We start from the raw sequence: 18,076 nt of genomic DNA on the forward strand, positions 1-18,076 counted from the left end.
CCAGAGGGATGCCCAGCACCCACACAGTGAGCTCTGTGTGGGCACGCAGGGCTGTTCAGCAGAACCTCTTCTTTTACCAACTTTTTCAAGTACAAAGACATGTAGAGAGCAATGTGTCCAACACAGTGTTCAGGCTAACCGGCATTATCATTCTCCACCTCCTCCTCCTTCATATTATTTGCCCCATTTTTTCAATTTTTTAAATTGATTTGAAAGAACTCTTTACACAGTCAGAATACTAATCCCTTCCAGTAAATGTATCACAGATATTTATTCCAGTGATTAGTCTGCTTTAAAGTCATCTAGTATCTCTTCTCTTGAAGTTGCTCGTTTTGATGTTTAATTAATTGGTCGTTTATGATCCATCCGTGCAGATGTGTCTTACCTTCCCACCTCAAGGGCATATAGAAAATCTCTTGTAGGCATTTTAACAGGTTGCTCTTCATTTAGGTCTTTAATCCTATTGGTATAAATACTTGTTATGCAGGCTGTGAGGTAGGGAGCTTATCTTTTTTTTCTTTCATTCCTTCAATAAGATCTATGCTAAGGAAACCATTCAGGGATCGCTTTGATATTCATGTGCAGGCTGTGTGAACTGGCCAGATCTTGCCTGAATTTTAAAGCTACAGCTCTTCCAAATAAAGAGCATTCTCTTTTAAGATTCTCCTTAATACACCACAGTTTTGTCTGGATGTACCATGTATTATACTTTTCATGAGTTGTCTCACTCTGTATGTTCCAAACACATAATGTTCATACAAACTTCATGGAATTTATAGGACTAGTCTTTTTTTTTTTTAATTTTGGTATCATTAATATACAATTACATGAGCAACACTGTGGTTACTAGATTCCCCCCATTATCAAGTCCCCACCACATACCCCATTACAGTCACTGTCTATCAGCGTAGTGGACAAGTCTTGTTTTTATCTCATTTTACCATAAGAGTAATGAGACTAGATCTGAGCACAGTCTTAGTTATGGAAATTCTTAATGCTATTTTCAACTGTAACATAACTTTATAATTTATAAGTTTTAACTTACAGCATTAATTTCTAAATTTTATTGACAAAATTATATTGAAATACAGTTGATATACAATATTATACTGGCTGCCAGTGTTCGGGATGTTATTTATCTTTTTCCATGTGGACGACCAGTTGCCCTGTGTCATTTCCCATCTGGTCAATAACACATCTCTGACACCTCCAGGTTTCCTGTGCATGTGAGACTTTGTCAGTGGGCTCACGACCCTGTCCCACCCATTCCTCTGGGCGGTACACAGATACCACACGATCCTAACTACAGCTTTCCCTCAGGACCCTCACTGCACCATCCTTATGCCAGCTTCCCCTTAGTCCTCCGGCTTTGCTTTCTTTTAATGTCTAGTAGCTGGGAATTTCTCTGCCTTTCTTTGGATCTTTAAAAACATTCTTGGCCAGATTTTATGCAGCATTTTTGTGTATCTGTACTTGGACAAGGGCATGCTGACATTGTGTCAGTCAACCATTTTCACAAATGCAGCATCTTCTAACTTAATATATTTTCTGAGACTTGTCTATGATTTAAACACAGTTTATTAGGGTTCCCACAACCTTTCAGGATAATCACAGAACTTATATGAGTACATGGAATTCACACATTTTAAAGATCAAGGGCCAGTAGGATTGATGACATAGGATAGTGAGGGCTTGAATTTAATTCTCCCGGTGGGGGGGCGGAGAACAGAACACAGCCCCAAACTTTTCCAGTATGTGGAAATATTTGCACAGTTATTGTATGAGAAGACATCAGGCACTCACTGGGCCTTAGTATTCTGAAGTTACAGAATGGTTTATTGGCAGTAGAGAAATAAATAAACCCAGATCTCTTCCCTCTGAGGTTCCCCTCACTGAGATTCATTCTGGCATGATTGACATTTTAAAGTATCCCTCTCATTGCCACTTTTCCCTCACAGAAGAAACATGCTTCTCTGCAGAGAAGCAGTGGAGAATCATGATGAGTGATTCACTTACAGGGCAGGAAGAGAGGGAGGTGTTTTGTCTATTGCAACTGATTTTGATACTCTAATCCTATTTCAGGATACATAAAAATTTCACTAGGTCTTTTTTGGGCTCAGAGGAAAAAATACCCTCTACCTTAGAGGCACAAACAGAACTGACCCGTGGTTCTATCAGAATGCAATGACAACCCCAATGTCATTTAGAAAAACTTCAAGAAGCCAGTCTCATGGCAGACAGTTCCTACAGAGCAGACACAATGGGCTGGCTATTTGACCCCTGACTCCCAGAAGACAGGAATGTCACTGTCATTCAGGAGACCACTTGCCCCTGAGGAACCCCCTGCACAAGCTATCTCACTGCCAGTTATGAACAAAATCTCTTCTCTTTCCAGAATCCCCAACAGTTGAGGGTAGTCGATACATCTGTTGTATTTAAGGTTGAAGTATGTTTATGAATCTAAATAGAAAATCACACAGGATAAAAAGCCCTTGTTGAGAGCACAGAAGTAAATGCACAAATGTTAAAGATAACTGATGAAAAGGTCAGGAAAGTACTCATTTATTCTCAGGCCCAAACAGATTAAAAATCATGCAATTCCTCTAAAGTTTTCTTGAATGGGGGCTGAGTGTTCAATGTCTTTTAAATGCCTTATGAAAATGCCACCCTCAACCCCCAAAGCTACCACAGAATCCAATGAGGGCATCTGTGACAAGAACACCCCCAACCTGATGAGAGGGAATTCCAGCCCATGCACTGCACAGTGATTATGGGCGGCTACCCCGCCTCGGGCCTTAGAGGATGGTTAGAAGGTGAGAGAAAGCATGCTCCTTCCATAGCTCCAGAGAGCAAGCCCTGTGTCCTTCTGATGCACCAGAGGCAAAACGGTGGTTTTGAACTCGGATCTTGGCACTCCTGTGTCCTATCCCTGCCCCTGCTGTCTTCATCTTCATCCTCAGAATTGGCACATAGCTTCCCCATTGGGGGACCAAAAGTTTTCCTGGCCTTTGGGAGTTCCAAAGCCACCATTTCTCTACATGCAACACTAGATTGCTGCCCGGCACTGCTCCTTCCAAGCCTGCCAGGTGCTCCTCCCCATGAATGCACAGGGACTCATGGAATCCATCAGAAACTCAGACCTGCTCCTGGCATCCAGACACAGAGGCCATGCCTGGCTTGGCCTCCTCACCTCCAGCAACAGGCTCCTCTCCTCCCCACTTCCCAAGCACACCAGCTTCCCGACAACCAAGCCACTGGGGTGTCCCTGGCGTAGGAAGAAGAGCGCCCTTCACCTTCAGTCCTGAACCCATCCCCTGCCCCAGGCATTCAGCCGGCACCTGGGCTACAAAACCTGTACAACTCTGCTCCTACACGCCCTGTGGGTCAAGAGCAAGCCAAGTGCCAACCGTGGGTCAGTGGGATCGGGGCCACAGTGCAGCTTCACCCACAGGGCAACAGCGCATGGGCCATACACTCAGCAATGCTCTTTTTAATGGAAGTCAGATTCTCCCTCTCAGCATCCTGGTATTTCACAGTGGTGAACTCCTAGTGAACTAGTAACATTGTCCAAGTTTGATAGTGAAATGTTTCCAATGGTAATTACTGTAGGTGGTATAGACCTACTTTCAATACAAATAGGAATGGCAGCAGGAAATGCACAAATAAATGACTGAATCCTGTGAGGACTGTGGTCTTCTGAAGGGCAATGAGGAGGGGAGGGGGTGTGTGTTGCTTTGTCTTGGGGGTGGCTAGGGAGGCCTCTGTCCCAACAACCCAGCGCCCAGCAGTGAGCCCAGCACTCGCCGGCTCCTTGACGGAGACTCAAATCCCACCTTCAGGCCCCCTGTGCCCACAGTGGTAATGGATGATACACACACAGCCGCCCAGGAAATAGAGACCTATGGCAACTGCCCAGTACCACCAGCCCTGTAGTGTCTCTCAGGTAAAATGACCCCGTTTCACACACATCAAAAGCAAAACCTCACAAATGCAAAGCTACCTCAGATTACTTACAGAAAATGAGTGATTTGGTAATGTCCCGAAAAACCTCCCAGGGATGAAATCTTTCTGGAATAAAACAAAAGGAAACAGAGGAGATTACTTTGGTTTCAGAAATGATCCGCATGTTCTTATAGGGCCCCTCCAAGTACAGACATTTAAATGAACGAGAGGCCTTTGGTTTCGAATTACCTGTAAAAGTGAACCGATTACAATTCTAATGAGATGATTGGAAATTACCTGAAACAAATAATTGAAATGTTTTTTCAGCCATTCAAGATATAATTATCGCCTTAAGAACATTGAGTTGGGCAAATAAAGGGATGGCTCATGCATTACTCTGAAGAGACTAACCGCATTTTAATGAAGCTCCTCTAAGCCCTCATGAATATGTATTTTCCCACAACAAAGCTTGACCCCACTAGTGTGCAGAAACAGTATTTTGGGACACTTTCAGGCAGAGGTGGGTGTGGAAGGGAGGCTGAGGGGAATGAAGAGAGATTAAAGAGGAAGTAGGCGGGCCACCATCATTTCCTCTGCCCAGGATCACAACCCAGCCTTCCTCTTGGGCAAAGTGGTTTCATGGAGAGAAAAGAGGTTACCACACTTCTCTTGAACAAAGAAACCTTTGCAAATAAAAGCTGAAGAAGAAGGCCATAGATTCAAGGGGTTCAAGGCAAGGCTCTGCATCGGCTCAGGAATTCATGGTGGGGGCGGTAGACATGACCAGCGAGCCGGAAGCTGAGGGTGGTGTCAGAGGGGGATTATTGGTCTTAAACATCACACTCAAATTCCTCTTCTCCCTCCAGTTGGACTGAAGACAGACACATTATAAAGAAATGCCTTTGTTCCTTTCCAAACTATAGCAATGGCAGCCTCCTCCCCGGATCCTCACCCGCTGGGAAGGAAGGTCTAAGAGCATCTCATGACTAGCTATGCTGGTTGGAGAGTTCACCTTCAATCTGGTCCCAGGGTCTGAAGTCATAGAGGACGGCACCCTTCTTAGGTGGAAACTACAAGGTGTTGCACTTGGCACAGGCAGACAACGGCCTCTACCACATCACAAAGGTCTAACGCAGACCCAGTGCTGACACTTCTCTAACAAAACCTGACAGTTGTTCTCATTTCCCTGGACAGATGTTTCTAGCGGTGGGTTTTAATTAGGGAATTTGGTGAAGAGGGTTCCCTGCCACCCCAAACTGGCCCACTGCAGATGCCTCTGATCCTGATATAAAGGAAAATGATCAGCTATCCCTTCGAAGGGTGAAGATGCTTCCATTGTGACCAAGCCATCTGTACAACTGTGATCTGCTTGCGTCCTCTAAGGGGGAAACTGACATTTGCACAGTTGTTCAATTTCCTTCAGAGGGCTTGGTGCTTCTGTTGCCTTTCAAATGCCTTCACATCATTGGCCTCAGTTTCATCATGTATAAAATATAGCCACTAAGAACAACCTCACAGGTGTTGGGAAGATGAAATGCAACAAAACCCCTAAACACTGCCTAGGGCCACATCAGCATCCTTCTTCACCCCCAAAGACTGCCATCCAAAGACCTCCAAAAAGATGTGATTTCAGGGTTGGTGCACATACTAAATGCGATGTCCAGCAACTCCCACTGCGGGGCGGAGATGGGGCCTCAAACCCTCACTTGGTCACAAGCTGGCTCTGTGACCTTCAGTAGGTCAGTGAGAAAGACTACTATCCTCTCTGGGCACCCCAACCCCAGTTTTGAGCAGCTGTGACCAAGAAGGGCTGCAGGGATGGGCCCCAAAGCCTGGGTCTACCAGTACAGGCTGGAATTCTCTCTACATGTCCACTGTGTCCTCACTAACCCTCCCCTCCTGGGCCACAGCCACCTGCACCACCCCAAGCCACTGTGGGTCTGTGGAGGTGCCGTCTGTCAGGGGCCCAGCCTCTGATGACCTCCCAGGAGCACCGCGGGGAAAAGGAGCCTGCCCCCACGCTTGCCTAGCCTGCCTCCCACACCTAGAGCGTCCAGCCCTGGACGAGGAGCCATAGCCCTCCCATTGCCTGCCCTCAGCCTCCGAGTCCCTGGAGAGGCAGAGTCCAATTCATCTGCAGCCTGAGCAATCCCTGCAGGCTCCACATGGATTCCCAGCAAAGGCACGGAATCGTCGGGCTGCTCCGGAGGAACGGCAGAGCGCTGCACCTTATGCAACGCTTTTCCATACGAGGAAACAGGCCCACATCTTAACTCAATTTGGAATTGGTTTTTAAGTGTCTATTTATAGGCACAAGCACCCCTTGTGGAGAGTGGGGGAGTCAGGGTTCTGGGCTCCCGTCCACCACGATTCATTAGCATTCTTTTCAAGTTTGTCTTCACTAATCTCCCCAGCAGCATTTTAACTCAATACAAGGTCACCTACCACTTGGGCGGAGCACCATTTTCCATTTTCTCCAAAAAAAAACATGATTTTTCTCTCCTGCAAAGCAGCACCCTCTCCCTGCCCTTCCAGGGCCCCTGGCTTAGTGCCATGGCTACAGCAGGGCTGTATTGTCTTGATGACCTGCGTCTCCAGGTCATCTGACAGGCATCTGCAGTTCAAGTTAAAGACATGCCCACAAAATCATGAGCATGAAAACAGGGAAGGCCTCGAGGGTCATCTGTCATCTCCCAGCTGGCTCTGAGTCCACTACCTGGCCAGGTACATCTGGGAGGGCCCGCTCCATCCCAGCAGCCAGAATGAACACAAAGAATCAAATATATTTCCAAACCCCCAGTCTTTTCTTCTCAGCCACGTGTGGTCTGGCCATTCCCACTTCTGCTGAACACCCATCCCCTTCTCTTTCTACCTGTTCTGGGGGCGTCGAGGGCTGGATCACATCCCCTCTCCCTCTTGGCCACTTGTGATTAGACAGAAACCCAACAGCCTGCTCTTTTTCTGGCAATGCACAACCACTTCTGAAATAATCTCCAAATCTTTAACAATCTCCAGGCCGGAAATTAAGGACACAGGTCTTCCTACACAATTTAAACACTCCACTTGGCAAGGCATTGGCCCATCCACAAGTTGGTTTTTTGGGGAGTTGGGAAACAGGTTATCCTATAGCCCAACTTCCCAGGGGAGACATGGAATACAAAGCCACAGGACCCTGGGAGATTCCCTAGAGGCTCCTTCTGTCCGCATGCCGACGCCTAGATTCTCCATTGTCTGGAGCTCCCGGCCCCCGGCACCAGGACAGAGGACAGGCAGGCCCTCGCCAAGGGCGCCAAATCCACAGCGGAAGTCAGGCGGAGGGAACACCTCCAGTAAACAGCCCTTCAGCTGCCTGACTTCAAATGCCACGCGGTTCGGGACTCATGAATCTTGTTGTCACGGCAGTTGGTATTTGGTTTGAGGGATGATTAATTTTCCCACTGGATGCCATTTCAACTGCCCTGGCAGGTTCTCCATTATTTTACATGCATACATCTGGCAATAAATTGGACATATGATCAAACCAAGTCTTTGAACTGCCCCTTTCCAGACATTCAGGATGTAAACAGACATTCTAAGTATTAAAGTGAACAGTTCATATATTTTCTGGTGACCCTTAACATTATATCAGGAGATGCAGTAGAAGGTTCCAGATCCAGAATGATCCTCAGGCCCAATGGACCAGTTGGTTGGGGAGGCGACCCGAGAGAGGATGCCAGTTAGACTAAGAACCATGATGGCTCCTAACAGACTGGCTCACATGAGCCTCCACCCAAAGCAGGAGATGCTGGCCCTGGCGCACAGGACAGCACAGTGCTGGGGAAAGCGGGGACCAGACCCAATCTTCATAAGGGTTTTCTTGGTAAAGTTAAGGCAACACTCACAGCTCCACAGACTTCCAGACCTGGCAGCTATCCTGGAAGGATGCCTAGGAGTGAGGGGCAGGGTAACAGAGGTGGACGTATCCAGGGCAGTGGCGGGAAGTCTGCCTGGAAGCCTAACAGAGTGGCTGGGGGTCTGCAGAGCAGAATCAACACCCTGCTGTCATAAGGGGTTTCTTTCTCCTGCTGACCCAACAGCTGTGGTGAAATTTCCTTGAGCTTAATTGTCAACCATGTGTTTTGCAAGGGGCTAGGTTCCAGCCACACAGGTTTAGGGATATTTGGAATGGTGTGGTTGGGTTGTAGAACAAGTGAAATTTGGTGAGCAATAATAACCTAGACTCAATGGAGTACTTGCTGACTGAAGACTCCGGCCACACCGAGGCGCAGGGCTGGGCTGGGAAGGGTCTGTGCAGAGTGCCATGGCCTCAGTGGGGGGGGAGAGTCAGAGCACTGACTGCATACAGCAGCCAGCTCGGCATGGCTCCCCCTAGGACCAGGCTGGTGGCTGCAGTCAGCACAGAAAGCCAGGTACTCATGGCACGGTCAGCACCCTTGCATGAAGTAAAACTTGGAATGGGAGTTCATACTAATGTGGCCTTCACAGACCAGCGCAGGTGGCCATGGGCTCACCTGCACTGGGCTGCCTCAGGGAGAAGACAGCAGCTGGCAGGGATCTGCATCTGGCAGGTAAGCTGCTGCAAGAGGCGGCCTCCTGGGACCTGGCACTGCAGCCTGGTTAAGCTGCCCCAGGGGGATGCACCATGAGGTGGCCCAGGATCCCCTCAGGTGTAGCTGGAACCACAGGGTAGGATTTCAGGGTGGGGATGTGGAGGCTCCCCAGGTTTCCTGGGGGGCAGGCAGGGTATCTGCTGCTTCCTGATGGGACACACAGAGACAGAGCTCAGTCAGGCACCACAGGGTCATTCAGGGAAAATGACTCGAGCGCCAAAGAACCACTCCATAGACCAGTCACCAGGGGGAAACAGGGCCTGGGCTCAGAGCCAGGTGGATGGGGAGGATGTAGCCCAGGTCATGGTGGAAAGGGGTGTGGGGACAGTGACAGTAAAGGTGGGGGATGCTCCACTTGACTGGACACCAAAGGGCTACCAGTAAAAACCCTAAATTGTGAATAACTGAGTCCCCTAGCTAGCTGCAAATTAAAGTCTTTAAATGCTAATAACTCTATTTATAAATACCAGCACGTATTATTTTTCTGCTTCTGGGCAAGAAGCTGTGTCTTTATAGAATAAAAGCTTAAACATGGAGACTCTCATTTGTGCAAATGTTTTGGGAATAAACTGGATTTAAAATTCATGTTCAAAGGTCTCAAAGTTTTGAAAACAATTGTTTTTGTTTGAGAAGGTGGCTTCTAAATATACTATTAAAAATAATTAAGAACAATGTACAAGTTGCTACTATTAAAATGGTCAAAAACCTCCACTTTGGGGAGCTTATCTTCAAAGCCTGGAGCTGATGGGCCATATTTAACACTCTGCCAACAGGTCCTCAGTTTGGAAAGATCCTTGTTTCCTGCTCCAGATTCCAATACAGGGACACTTTATATGTGATCAGGTTACTGAATGGGGACTGCTTTGAAGGTGACTGTTTCCTCCTCACGGGGGGGCCTCTGGGGTTACCCTGAATGCAGAGTTAGAGGTAAAGACATGGAGTATTTTTTATGTGTTTCAAAACCCAGAAATTTGTTCTAGACCTAAACTGGCTAATGTTCAGAATCTCCAACTTAACTTTTTCTGTATTTGCTTTTATGTAAAATCCTCTAAGGCCCCATCAAATAAACCTGGGAGCGCCTCACCGCAGCATTGAGCTAATTTATGAATGTTGGGGTTGAAACTAAAGTTGCTCTGACCCCACTGTGCTCTAACCTTTGATGACATTGTCCTGGAGCAGCCGACGGCGTCCCTGGACAGACGCACAGCTCTCCGGCTCTTCTCGGCAGGGATGTTTACACTGCAGCGTCTGACTTAGTTCTCCTAAATGAGACTCAGTATTAAACTGGGCTTGTGTTTTGGAGTTCTTGCCTGGGGTTGGGGAATAAGAGGACTGTGCAATGCTGACATATGAAAAAGCAGAACCCAGTGCCAGGTCCTGTCCATGTGACAGGACAAAAGTGGCGCTGTAAGCAGCAAGGGTGACGGGAAAGGCGGGGTTGGCAGGGCGGCTCAGCTGGGTCTGGCCCAGGAGAGTGGAGCCATGCCTGCATTTGCCTGGCTCTCCTGATTATTATTCTCCCCTAGGCAAATCAGGCTTCTATTTTTGCTGTGAGGAGCCTGTGCCTTCCAACTCCCCCAGGTCCCTTGGAGGGAGGCTGGGATTTTGTGTTCTATTCAGGCAACTCAGGGATGCTGAAGGGGGATCATCCACACGGCGGACAGCCAAAGAGAAGCACTGCTTGACAATCTTACCAAATGAGGACACTGGGCTGGCAGAAGCTCTGGGCCAGGTGGCGCTACATGTCCATGATCTGATTTGACCATCAGGGTCTGGCTGATGGGATTTCTTTAGTTCATACCATGCTCACTGTAATAGGCAATATTTCACTGTCTCACCTTGGAATACTCCCCACTGTGAGGTTGAAGGCCCCACTTGGCAGATGAGGAAACTGAGGCACATAAAAGCCTATGGCCACACAAGAAGAATGGGAGCTGGCATTTCATCTGGGCAGTGTGGCCCCAGAATTCATGCTCTTATTTCCTACATTATGTTTGTAGGAAGAAATGGGAAAAGATATTTATAATACATAGACCTAATAAAGGATTAGACCAATCAGTAAGAAAATGGAAAAAAAGGAGCAAAAGGTATAAACCAGGAATTCACAGAATAATAAATGCATGAAATAAATATATGTAAATACATGAAAAATAAATGCATGAAAAGATGTTCAACCTCACTGGTAGTTAGAGATATGCAAATTAAGACCCCCATATAGATACCCTTTCACCCATCAGACTGATAAAATATAAGAACATCTGTCAATACCAAGTGTTGCCCAGGAAAAGGAGAAGGGGAACGCACACACTGCGGGGTGGATGTTCATCAGTAGACCCACTTGGGAAAACAATTTGGCTGCTTCTAGTAAATCTGAAGATTCATATACTCTATCTGCAGGACTTCCAATCCTTACAAATCTTCTAGACAAATCTGGCTCATGGTCACAAAGAGCCACACACACGAGTATTCACAACAGCTTTGTTCGTAGCAGCAAGAAACTGGAAACCATCTAAATATCCACCAACAGAGGATGGACAGAGAGCATTGTGCCCCCACAAGGAAATACCAGTGGGCAGTGAAGTGGTACGAGCTACAGCTACACGTTTTCACATGGTTGAATCTCACAAACAATGTGAGCCTAAAGAATCTACAGGAAAAAAACATACAATTTGATACCATTTACACAGTGCTTTAAGACATACAGAAATAATGGGCATAGGTATACTTACAAATGTAGCAAGTCATAAACACACACCAACCTCAACAATAGTTACCCCTGGGCAGGAGATAAGGAGATGTGATCAGGGCAGGACTCCAACTGTACTGCCAAGTGTGATGGTGTAAAGCACGTCTACAAATTCTTTGACACTCCCTTCAAAAGGGAGAGACTAATTCCCCTCTCCTTGAATGAGCTGGACTTAGTAATGTGTCTCTAGTGAACAGATTAAGGCAGAAGAGACAATGTGTGACCGATGAGACTAGGTCATAAAAGTACTGCAAGTAAATTCGAAATGGATCAAAGACCTGAATGTAAGTCATGAAACCATAAAACTCTTAGAAAAAAACATAGGCAAAAATCTCACGGACATAAACATGAGTGACTTCTTCATGAACATATCTCCCCAGGCAAGGGAAACAAAAGCAAAAATGAACAAGTGGGACAATATCAAGCTGAAAAGCTTCTGTACAGCAAAGGACACCATCAATAGAACAAAAAGGAATCCTACAGTGTGGGAGAATATATTCATAAATGACAGATCCAATAAAGGGTTGACATCCAAATATATAAAGAGCTCGTGCACCTCAACAAACAAAAAGTGAATAATCCAATTAAAAAATTGGCAGAGGATATGAACAGACAGTTCTCCAAAGAAGAAATTCAGATGGCCAACAGACATATGAAAAGATGCTCCACATCGCTAGTCATCAGAGAAATGCAAATTAAAACCACAATGAGATATCACCTCACACCAGTAAGGATCGCCACCATCCAAAAGACAGACAACAACAAATGTTGGCGAGGTTGTGGAGACAGGGGAACCCTCCTACACTGCTGGTGAGAATGTAAATTAGTTCAACCATTGTGGAAAGCAGTATGGAGGTTCCTCAAAAAGCTCAAAATAGACATACCATTTGACCCAGGAATTCCACTTCTAGGAATTTACCCTAAGAATGCAGCAGCCCAGTTTGAAAAAGACATATGCACCCCTATGTTTACCACAGCACTATTTACAACAGCCAAGAAATGGAAGCAACCTAAGTGTCCATCAGTAGATGAATGGATAAAGAAGATGTGGAACATATACACAACAGAATATTATTCAGCCATAAGAAGAAAACAAATCCTACCATTTGTAACCACATGGATGGAGCTAGAGGGTATTATGCTCAGTAAAATAAGCCAGGCGGAAAAGACAAGTACCAAATGATTTCACTCATATGTGGAATATAAGAACAAAGGAAAAACTGAAGGAACCAAACAGCAGCAGAATCACAGAACCCAAGAAAGGACTAACAGTTACCAAAGGGAAAGGGACTGGGGAGGATGGGTGGGAAGGGAGGGAGAAGGGGGGGAAGAAGAAAGGGGGCCTTACAATTAGCATGTATAATATGGGGGGGTCATGGGGAGGGCTGTGCAACACAGAGAAGACAAGTAGTGATTTTACAACATCTTATTACGCTGATGGACCTTGACTAATGGGGTATGTGGGGGCGACTTGGTGAAGGGGGGAGTCTAGTAAACATAATGTTCTTCATGTAATTATAGATTAATGATACCAAAATAAAAAAAAATTAAAAAGTACTGCAGTATTCTTGTGACTCTCTGGGCTCACTCACTCTGGGGGAAACCAACCACCATGCTGTGAGGATGCTCAAGGGGCACCAGGGAGAGGCCCACTTGGAAAAGAACTGAGGGCTCCTGCTAACAGCCATGTGACTGCATCTCAGAAGTGGATCCTCCAGCCCCAGTCAAACCTTCAGATGACTGTAGCGCTGGCCTGCCCTTTGACCCTAAGCCAGAGTTATCCAGCTGAGCTGCTCCCAGATTTCTGACCCACTGACTCTATGTATGAGATAATAACTGTTTATTGGGTCATGCCACTGAATTTTGGCATAAATGGTCATACAGAAATAGATAACCAATTTTCTAACTTAAGCAACTTGTGGCTACTTATGTGTTCATCCATTATTCTTTTTACCTTTTTGTATGCCAAATATTTTATAATAAAAATGTAATCCAAAAGACTTGAATTAGCTCAACATTCTGACTGTCCACAAATGGTGGACAGGAAAAGATAGGGGCGCATGATAGGTTTGCACTTCATCCTTTTGGGCGATCAGGGAATGGCTTCTCTCCTCAAAGACACAAGAACTTAGGAAAGCCCTTCTACAGGGTGTAGAGTCAGGGGGGGTTGTGACTGGGCAGAGGAGTGGGGGCAGAAGGACCTGCTCTATTAACATACCAAAATAGGGAGACTTTTTAAGCTGAGGACAGCGTGCAGGAGCCTGTGGGGCGGGCCAGCGCATTCCCCTGGTGGGTCCGTCTCCTTGACCGCTCTTCCAGGCCTTGAGGCCATCAGGGAAGGCAGGGCTGTCCAGAAGCCAGGGTCTGGTGAACATCATACCTCTGTCTCTGTGTCTGCCTCTCTCCTTCGGTTTCCAGAAAAAGCAGAAGCGCATTTCATTCCTTGGACGTGGTTGAGCTAGTCAGAGTCAAGATCCGGTAAGAGCGCTCAGGACCAGTTGAGTCTCACCCAAACCACATCAGTCCCCAAGAGCCCCCATAGAACCCTTTCACACGGCTTCTTTGAAGTCCTCTTGGAGAGCCTAAGTCCAAAATCTCACAACATGTGCTATTTTCCTTAATTTACTCACTCAAAGGAGTATGTCCAAATCCATTTTAACTGAATCAACCACTTTTCTCGCCATGATGTGACAGTTGAACCAACAATGCCCAATCTATTCCGAACTTGCTTTCCTTCAGGTCAAACACACTCGGTTTGACAGAGGCGTTTAAGCCGCCCTTGTAGTGTTCTTCTGACCTTGACTTGTTGGGAAAATGACCCCTGAGAATTTGGGGCCCTTGTGCTCATTCTCATCATTCACACACTCTCCAGGTGGCTCTCGCAGATAAAGGGAGCAGGAAGACGTGGTGAGAAATGCAAACAGAGAAGGGAATCTTGTGCGGACTTGGAGGGGCCTGGGAAAGCACCAGACATGGAGCAGGTGAAGCCAGAGTCCTGTGCGCGGTGATGCTCAGCATCACCTTGCAGGGAGGGCACAGACTGGACAGGCCCTGCTCAGCCAGCCTCTGTCTTCTCCTCTTTTTCCAGCCAGTCAAGGCCTAGCTCGGGCATGAGCCTGAAGCGCATAATGCCCCCAAACCAGCCTGCAATCGCCACCCCAGGCTTGGCCACGAGCAGGTCCTAGAGAGCTGGGGCAGCAGGCAGCCCTGCTGCTGAGACATCAGAACACAGAGCTGTGCAGTGCCCAGGCAGCTCTCCCCGACTCCCGGAGGCTGCAGGAGGTGGACAGAGAGCCGGGCTTCCGAGTCCAAGACTCCATTCTGGAGCGACCCCCCACCCCCACCCCTCTACCGAGCAGCTGTGACCACAGCTCAGCCCTCCACGCTCTGAGCCTCAGAAACACAGGAGGCCCCATAGGAGCCTGGGGGCTCCTTCAGCCCCTCTGCAGCTTTCAGGACACTAGCTGACCTTCCTTGGGAGGAAATCAAGGCAGAGAGGCCAGGTCAGGGGCCCTGAGGGTGGACGCTGCCTGAGGACTGGGCAGTTCTATGATGCTGAGCCTCGGTTTCCTCAGCTGTGAAATGGAGATAATAATACACTCCTATAAATCTATGTCACAGGGTTGCTGTATAGTTTAAATGAGGTTCCAGCCGGTACCAGTGGGAAGCTCACACTGGGTCTTGTTATAAAGCCTCAGAGACCAGCTGCCCTGGAGCCAGCCCTGCTCTCTCCCACCCCATCCCCCAGTACTCATCACCCCAAGAAGTAATGCCCCAGGCACCCATGTACCACCCACTATGAGCCCTCAGCGGCGGGACCACGTACCACATTCACAGCACCCAGCACAGGGCTGGGCACACGGGAAGGGTTTCTCTTCCCAATTCCAGGATCCTCACCTCGCCACCTTTGAACACCACAGCAGCCAAACTCTCAGCTAAGGGCACACCTCACACCAGAGCATGAAAGTCTGAATGCCCTCCCACATCGCTGCATTTTCAGACAAGATCATTAACCCCCAGCGAGGCAGGTTCCTGGGGCAGGTCCGGGGCCTCCTGGCACCACTTAAACCTCAGCAGGACCCTGGCCCAGGTGTGGGGACCACAGAGTGGCCTGGGTACTTTGGATCACAAAGTCCCTCTGAACTACTCTGACATCCCTCCCTACATTCCCGGGGCCCACACTCTCCCCAAACATGGGCTTCCCAGGAGAAGACAGGATCCTGTCTTGGTGGCACTGATTGGGGGTCTTCCACCTGGTGGATGAAGGAACTCATTTACCACAGAGCTGTCCCCAGGCCAGGCCCCACCAGCCCATCTGGGGAGGGACATGGCGGCTCCATCACACGCTGTTAAGGGAGGGGACCCACGAGGTAGCACTCCTCCTGGGGGCCACCTGCCACTGCACCCCATATCCTAGGAGTTTCTGCATCCCACACCAGCCTCTATGAAAAAAGTCAAAGTCAAGTTTGGGTTTGCTTTTTTTTTAATGTTAGGGGAGACCCTAGAAAATTATGTATTGGCAAAAGCTGAAAAGAAACAAACTTGCCATGCGTGGCCCCAAAATGGAATATTAGAAGAGAAGCCTGAGTGTCATCCACGCCAACACTAAAGCCAATGACTCACCACACACTCACCACCAATACACGTCCTGTCATCTGGAACATAAAGGCAAGGAAGTGAATTCCACTTCCCAAATAGGGCTCCACTCAAGCCGGACTATCTTGCATAACCCTCCCCACACGGTGCTCAGTGGAGCAGAGAGGGAGGGGACGGCCAGGCTGGAAGTGTTTTCCTGCCAAACTTCAGACTTCCTGCAGGTAATCCAAGCCCACTGAAAGAAGGGGACAGTGCTGTCACTCCAGGGTCTGCCCCAGGGAATCCCATAGACAGCTTGCAGTGGGGGGACATGGGCAGGCAACATGCAATGATTTCCTGTTTTACCAGGTCACCCCCTCCCACCCACCCTGATACACCTGTGACCTCGTAGGTGCCAGAACCTTAAGCAACATACAAAACTGCCTTTGGTTTTAATGATTTATTTCATCATCGTTTTCATTTTTGCATAGAGATTCCTACAACCCGGAGTCAACACTGAAGCTGGCTGATTAATTCCACTTCCATAGAGCAGGCTGGATGCCAGCCCTGTGGGCAAGCAGGCGATACTCCCACTGAGCCTGGGAAGGAGGCTTGCTCTCAATACATCATCAGTGTGTCCTGCAGGTGGGTGGTGGGCATCAAATGCTCTTTCTAGTCTTGCTTTATCATGATTGTTTGCTGTTTGGTTTGGTTTGGCTTGGGTCCATCCTTATCAATTTGTTTTCCAATGACTAGACTTTAAGACATGAATACTTTGAGGACCAAAGATAAATCCCCTATTGCCAAAGCAGGAATGCCCTATTACATAATCAGAATATTCTTACTAAACAGGCCTTAGGATGAAGCTGGTGTAATAAAGGTCACTGGACTTTTCAACTATACTAGAAAGAGTTTATATCACTGAGGGGTAGTTTTCTGTTACTCACCTCAAGTGTCTTAATGCATGAGGAAACCGAGGCCCCAGGAGGTAACGTGGCTTCCCCAGAGCAGAGGGTCATGTTACATCAAGTGTTGCCCTGGGTCAACATCCTGGGCTACGTTCATTGTGGTGTACACAAAATCCTGAATTCTTTACAAGTATGGAGGCATGCCCAGTATGCAAGCCTTACACAGTCAAAATCTAGCAGAAACTATATTTAACTCAGTCAGATCTTTTTCACTTCTCCAAAATCAAAACCTTCAGGACAAGCCTGAAGGTCAGTGGAGATTTTACTGAACGTATAGGCTAAAGAGCACAATTTACATAGAACGTTTCTGCACCACCTCCCTCTCTCTGAAAGACAGCTTGGACCCTGTCTCATATTTTTGTGCTCAGAGGAAATCTCAAAGCAGCTTTCAGACAGAAATGTTCCCTTAATTAGCCGCATAGGCAGGCACTGCTCTGGTGATCAGCCAGCGAGGATTGCATTTAGCTTACTTCCCTTTCTTTCTGCTTTCTTAATGACTGATACCCTAGGGAGGGTCAGCAAAATCATTTCTTAACCCCACTGCCTGCCTCTTTGAGACCAGAGGGTCTGAGGATCCAAACGAGGTGACTTGTTCAGAGTTACAGCCAGGAACAAACTCAGAGGTCAGGGGACCTTGGGTTCATTTCACCCTGCACCGAACTTCCTTCCTGAGAGACGAGACAATGAGAAACCCCACCTGCTCACCCAGGCCTGGTGAAGCTCGGTAAGGCAAGGTTCCCCCCGGACCTGGGTGACATCAGGGAGATGGGAGCTGTGGGCTTCCCAAGGGGCCTCAGGCCACCACAGAGCAGCCATCCGCACCAAGAGGAGTCTACACTAGGGACTCACATGATGCTAGGGGGTGGGGGGCTCCAAGAGAATTCTGCTTCACAATGGCCCAATGCCGGAAAGCTCACCAGCAGTAATGGAAAAGGTTCTGGAAACCCACCAAAGTCACCTTGGAGAGCTGTGCCCCCACGTCTCTGGAGCCCACCTTCCTCCATCGCAGAGCATCCTGCCTGTGCTGTCTCAGACCTATTCCCACGTGGTTGGTCCCTGTGCCTCACCAGCCCTCCCACATGTCCAAACTGGCACATCGCTGCCCACCCTGCTTCCCTGGCACAGCCCTGCCCCTGCCCGGATGCCAGGGCACCCCTCCTGGGCCCCCAGCACACTGCCCCCTCTCCCAGGGCTCTGCTGCACAGGTTAGCACTGTGACTGACCCCTCCAAACCC

At 48.0% G+C, this 18,076-nt stretch overlaps 1 protein-coding gene across 5 annotated transcripts in view; it reads right to left on the reverse strand.

Moving 5' to 3' along the window:
- The window catches only part of APBA2 (amyloid beta precursor protein binding family A member 2), a 235,659-nt gene that overhangs the window by 109,103 nt on the left and 108,480 nt on the right, over positions 1-18,076 (reverse strand). For 4 of the 5 annotated variants that reach the window (XM_036878723.2, XM_036878727.2, XM_036878726.2 and 1 more), the window contains one exon: positions 4,015-4,068. The exons of the other annotated variant lie outside the window; for it this stretch is intronic. The gene's annotated coding sequence lies outside the window, so the exon portion shown is untranslated. The remainder of the gene's footprint in view (positions 1-4,014; positions 4,069-18,076) is intronic. 5 annotated transcript variants of the gene reach the window in all.

Source organism: Manis pentadactyla, chromosome 18 (assembly GCF_030020395.1).
Source record: "Manis pentadactyla isolate mManPen7 chromosome 18, mManPen7.hap1, whole genome shotgun sequence".
Classification (NCBI taxonomy): Eukaryota; Metazoa; Chordata; class Mammalia; order Pholidota; family Manidae; genus Manis; species Manis pentadactyla.